Raw genomic sequence first — 6331 nt, forward strand, 5'->3', positions numbered from 1 at the left:
ATTAAAAGAAAAAAAAACTGGGCAGGAAATTTTGACTGTGGAGATCCCCCCTGAGGAGCAAGTGGTCCCAGCCTCATACATGGGAACCAGTGCCAGAAGAGGAGCCCTCATAACAGCTGGCTGTGAAAACAATTAGGGATTGCATCCATGTGAGACAAAGGGCTGCTGGAGCCCAAGGCATTCCTCTTGAGGCACCCGTGCACAGACTCACTTGCTCACAAATTCACTTGCTCTAAGCTTGCAGGGGCAGCAACTCAAAAAGCACCAGAGAGATATGGGGAGAAACTGAATTAGTTTCAGGATGAGGGCTGGAGTGTCAGCGGTCAGGGCAGCACTCTCTGGGGATGGAAGTACAGGCAAATGCCGTTGTTCCTTTGTTAAACCCTCCCCTTACCAACCAGCTGATGCAGGTAGGCACCAAATCTGAACTCTTCATTAACCTGTCTTCATGGTTCATTCTGCTATAGTGATTCCCTGAATCTCCACCCCACCGAGTAATGTCCCATACCGGAGCTGTTCCAGTAGTTTTTTTCACAAAAACAGGTTGTCTTTGCTCACACTGCAGACTTTTCTAAAAGTCCTCAAAGGCTCATAAAACCCAAACAAGCAGTAGCTGGCCTCTTGTGCCTCTTGCTAAGCAGCCCCAAGTGTAGCATAAATGGTGACTGATCTCATCATCCACTGTAAATCCCATCAGCAGGGCCCAATCCTGGCATAAGTTTCAGCCAATGTTGGAACATAGCCTCAACTAAGAAGCCACAAGCCTGACACTAGTGACAGCTAGCCTTGGTTCACAGCATAGCTTCTTCCAGACACCTGCAAACTCAGCACAAGTGGTAACCAACTGCAGATCCCTTTATAGCCTTTACTAGGTGGTCCCAAGCCAGGCATAAGTGGCAGCTGGACTTGGTCTACAGAGGCTCCAGAACCACCACACCTGGAGCCCAGCAACAGACAACCCCAAAGCACCACCCCACCAGCTCCACAAATGACACACTTGAAAGGCAGACTCAACTGGCACCAGAGCTCTGCAAAAGTGAATCCTGCTCCATGGAATCAGCCCCTGCATAATAGCTTATCATCTACAGTCATGGCCAGCCCTCACAGTCAATAAAACTGAAGGTCAATCCCAACCTCTGCTGTGGCAACAGCATTCAAGTCTCAACTACAATAGAAGAGCACACACAACACATAAAAGAGGCACCCTTGAAACACCAGGCTCAGGTGAACAAGAAGACTACACCAGTGGACCTCACTGGACATCAACCATATGAGGCCACTCTGACAAGACTGGGGGATGTAACAGATCTACCTAATACATAGAAACAAAGACAGAGAGACAGCCAAAATTAGGATAAAAAGAAACATGTCTCAAATTAAAGAGCAGAATACAAATCCAGAAAAAAAGCTAAATAAAATGGAGATAATAAACTTACCAGATTCAGAGGTCTAAACACTGGTTATAAGGTTGCTCAATGAACTTAGAAGAAAAATAGATGAACTCAGTAAGAGATAGAAACCATAAAAAAGAACCAGTCAGAAACAAAGAATACAAAAACTGAAATTAATAATACATTAGAAGGAATCAATAACAGATTATACAAAGCAGAAAATTGAATCAGTAATCTCGAAGACAATGTGGCAGAAAAGACCCAATAGGAACAGAAAAAAAAATGAGCTCTTTAAGATGGTGAAGTAGGTAAAAGCTGTGCTTGCTGCCTGCCATGACCACATTAAAATTACAACTAAATTATAGAATAATCAACATGGAGAGCCATCTGAAGAGTAGCTGAACAGGAGTCCTATAACTAAGGATATAAAAAAACCCCAGCCACTTCAAGACTGGTAGGAGGGACAGACCTGAAATAGGGTGCCCCACACCCACATGTGGTGGTCAAGGATTGGGAAAAATACTTGGCTGCAGAGGCCCCTCATGAAGAGTGATGGGTCCCAGCCCCTACCGGGCTCTGCAGCCCAAAGCACCAGTGCCAAGAAGAGGATCTCTGATAACATCTGGCTGTGAAAATCAGCAGGGATTCCATCCATCTAGGTGAGATAGAAGGCAGCCGTAAAGTCAGGTGTCTTCTTAAAGGGTCTGTGTACATCCTCTCTCAATCCTAAGCACTCACCCTAAGCTCCAGTAGAGGAACTGCAGCTCAGGAGGCTCTAGAGAAATACAGGGAGAGACTGAGTTGTATGGATGCAGGTCAAGGGCTGGAGGGAAAGGTGCCATTGTCCCTGTGTTGAGCACTCCTTCTGTGTAGCTGGCGTGTGGATGCCATCTTTTCTGTGTTGAATTCTCCACCACCCATGGCCAATCTGGTTGTTCATTGGCCTGGTGAGCTCCACTCACTCCGAGTGATTCCCTGGGACTCCACTCTATCCAGCTTGCACAATGCCAGAGACTATTTTACAGCTGGCAGGCAGCCAGTGTTGCTCCACACTGCAGTCTTTCTTGGACAACTCTCAGGAGTCCATGGGCCCCAGGCAGGTGATAACTGGCCTCTATATACTATGAGACATTTGAGGAGTGGACCTGAGCTAAAAACCGAGGTCAAATCTGAATCTGCATTAAGCCATTGAACACCATTTGTCCCATGCTGGTGACTACCTGAGACCCACACCACCCAACTCGCACACCACTGGAAGCTGTTTTGGTGAACTGCAGACAGCCAATATTGGCCCGCACTGCAGTCTTTCTTGGGCAACTTTGAGAGGTCTTCAGCCCCAGTCAGGCAGGAGCTGGCCTCAGTGTGCTGTAAGCCTTTTGCAGAGTGGCCCCAAGCTGAGAACTGCTGACAAATCTGAATCTGCATTAACCTGTTGAACAAAATTCATCCCATGCTGGTGACTCCCTGAGACTCAGCTCCCCTGAACTCTCATACCACCAGAGGCTCTTTAAGCAGCTGAGCCTTATGGAAAGCAGGCATTTGGTGGCAGTATTTAGGGTGCCTTAGACCTTTTGCTGAACTGCCCCAGGCTTGATATGAGTGACAGCTGGCCTTGGTTTCTAGCGTGGCCTCTAACATGCACCTCCAGATCCAGTATAGGCAGAGACCAAATGCAGATTGCTTTCTAACTCCTACCAGATAGCCCAGAACACACACAGCAGCTGACTTTGGCCTTCACAGGAGCACCCTTCAAGATACCCCAGAATAAGCACACCCAGTGGTCAACTTCAAAGTACAACACAACACCACATGACTAACCCCACAAGCAGCACACCCAAACAGTGGTTTTAGCAGACACAGAGCCTGCTGAGGTGAATCCTGCTCCATACAATCAGCCCTCGCACACCAGCTTCTACACTATGGTCATGGCCAGTCCTCACAGCCAGTAAGCCTGAGGGTCAATCCCAACCATTGATGTGCCAATAGCAAGTAAGACTCAACTACAACAAGAGGGCACACAAACTACACAAATGAAACGCATGGAACATCTGGCTCAGGTGACCAAGGAAACTCTGGCACTGGGACCCACAGGACACCCACTGCATAAGGAAATCCTGCCAAAACTGGGAGATGGATCATATCTACCTAATACATAGAAACAAACACAGAGAGGTGGCTAAAACAAGAAAATAAAAAAGCATGCACCAAATCATAGAACATAAGAAAACTCTAGAAAAAGAACTAAATAAAATGGATTCAAGCAATCTACCAGATACAGAGTTCAAAACATTGGTTATATTATAAACTGCTTAAGAAATTTATTGTCTGGGTAAGATGAAAACAGTTGGACAGTGCTCTGTCCCTTTTTCATGGTAGCCAGTGACCCTCACCCATGTCAAATATCCTTTAGGTGATTTCTCTGGCCACCCCTTGCCTACCTGAACTTCAGCCTGATATTCATCATTGTTAGTTTCATGACTTTCATCATATTCAAAAAGGAACTGCACATGATCTCATTCCTTGGGGGCCTGGCACTAAACAAGGGGGTCCACTGGCTGATCAAACATGTCATTCAGGGGCCGGCTGAGTGGCACATTGATTAGGAGTTGGTTTGGGTTGCCAGCTCTGAGCAGCAGGACTCTGGTTTGGATCCCACATGAGGGCCAGTGACACTGGTGAGATGGTGAACAACAGCTCGACCTGGAGCTGGGCTGCTGTAGTCACCAGCGATGGCGTAGGCTGCACTGGGGCTGGCTGGAAGCAGCTGTGAGGATTCATGTGCTGCTGTGAGCCGCTCTGAGCAGCTGTCCCATGGCCAGGGAGTGACTGTCTCACCCGGGAAGAGCGCAATGATAATACCAATATGGGCCAGTGAAGCAACACCCTCCACAACTAGACTGAAGAACAAAAGGACAGCAACTAGTCTGTTCCCCTACCCAAGTTCCCCAATAAAATCTTTAAAAAAGTGTCATCCAGGAGCTGCAGCCCTATAGAGGCCCCCAAAATGGCGGTGGGTACCAAGCACAAAATGCCCTCCAGTCATTCCTATTTTATGTGGTTTTTCTCTGTCTACTCCTTCCCTTTCTGGTATTTAAGAATGCACCAAACAAACAATGAAGATTCCTGGACTTGCTGTGGAGGCACATGCTCTCTCTGGGTCTCCTCACCATAGTATTTCTAGTCTCCTACAGCAGGGTCTACCTGTTGTTCCACACCTGGGGCCAGGTGCTCTATGGGAGAATTGCTGGGAACGTCATGGCAATCACCTGGATCACCTTCACCCAGGTTCCTCACTCAACTGTTCCCCAGGATAGCAGCCTGGCTTACGTCTGAGTTCTTCCTAATCTGAGAAGTGAGGCTCATTCCCAATGTACTCTGATTTGAGTACATAGTAACTTGGGCAGAAGTCAAGAGCAGACACCACAAGCTGGGGATGAAACTCCAGTGACCGGTGAGTGTGACTGGGTCCAGCCTCCAGATCTGGCCTCCAAAATGCCTTGCAGGGTGGGTGGATGGGAAGACAGGCAGAGGGATGAATCAGAGACTTCTACATACCCAAGTCACCAAGTGAAGACATTTTTTTCTTATTTTAATTTTAATGAAAAAGGTGGACTAAAGGGCCAACCCAACCCCTCAAGCAGGACCCTGAGGGCCTGCTGCCAGGGGGCTATACAGCCAGAGACCCTCACTGTGCTGTTTCCAGCTCTTGGTTGAGTGGAAAGTGCCCTTGGTGTGGGCAGTGGGTTATGGGGTAATGGAGGGCTTGCACATCTGATCAAGGGCCAGGAAATTCAGGTGGTGTGAAAAATACACACTATTTATTGATTGATTTTGTCAAAAGCAGATGGGATTATGGAAGAGCTGCTGTGCAGTGACTTCCCCAGGTGCAGAAAAGCCCAGTTCAACTTCACAGGCCCTTTGCCCTGAGCCCAGGGAGCAAACTGCTTCTCCTGTGTCTAAGAGTTGGCCTGGAGGCCCAGGAGAGGAGAAAACCCCTGTGCCCTCCCTGCCACCATCACCATTCTAGAACCACATTCAGTGTTTCTTGTCTGGGGACCTGAGAGAGCATGCATCTGGCAGCTGCTATCATTGTGTCCTCCCCTTATCCACCCTACACCACAAGGGCTTTTGCTGGTCCTTGTCCCCAAGACAATGGTCTCCTTCTGAAAAACAAAAAAGAATCTGCACATGGGGGTGCACAAACCCAAGCCATTGACACCTCTTTTTTGTTCCACCATCTGGGAGCAGTTAGTCTTCATGCCACATTAACAAAATGCAGAGAAACCAGGACCTGGGTGAAAGGAGTAGAGCAGTGGATGCCTGCTGCCCCTGCTTTTCTCTTCCCTCTGTGCAATGTGAACATTCCTTGTCCTTCCTGACACCCTCTGAGATGCTGGAAACCTACTCAGGGTCATCCTCAAGCCTGTATCTAAAGTATAGTCCACAGATCTCCAATGTCTAGCTCAGAGAATAATGGCCTCTCTTAAAGGGACTTGGTATCTAAATCACTCTGAAGTAAAGTTGTAGAGCAGATATGTTTCCATACTCTTGGAATGTCTAGAACTGAACCAGGCTGCTTGGGACCTGAGTTTGAAACTGCCCCCCCTTTTCTTTGTGGGGGTTCCTAATTTGCTCTTCAAGCACAATATTTGGGTGCTTTCTTTTCTCATTTGTTAAAGACAGTGTCTAAAAATCATTCCAGATGCCAGGATTAGGGGCCTATTTCTGGGGAAGATTGGTCAATCTCCACATTTTCTTTCCCTTTTCCCTTTCCCTTTTATTTTTTACTTTTTTGCCTGAGACAGCCAAGTGTGAAGTGGCTTGATTTAAGAAAAATCAATGAAATTGTTAAAATAAATCTAAAAAAATAAAAAAACCTAGTGAGAACTTCAACAAAGAGATAGTAAGCATAAAAAAGACATAGTAACCATATAAAAGAA

The 6331-nt window shown here is 47.0% G+C and overlaps 1 pseudogene; it reads left to right on the forward strand.

Annotated features, from left to right (window-relative positions):
- The first annotated feature begins 3725 nt into the window (after window positions 1-3725).
- LOC109377068 (dolichyldiphosphatase 1-like) lies at window positions 3726-4839 on the forward strand (annotated as a pseudogene).
- The last annotated feature ends 1492 nt before the right edge of the window (window positions 4840-6331 follow it).

Source organism: Hipposideros armiger, unplaced genomic scaffold (assembly GCF_001890085.2).
Source record: "Hipposideros armiger isolate ML-2016 unplaced genomic scaffold, ASM189008v1 scaffold_1275, whole genome shotgun sequence".
NCBI lineage: Eukaryota > Metazoa > Chordata > Mammalia > Chiroptera > Hipposideridae > Hipposideros > Hipposideros armiger.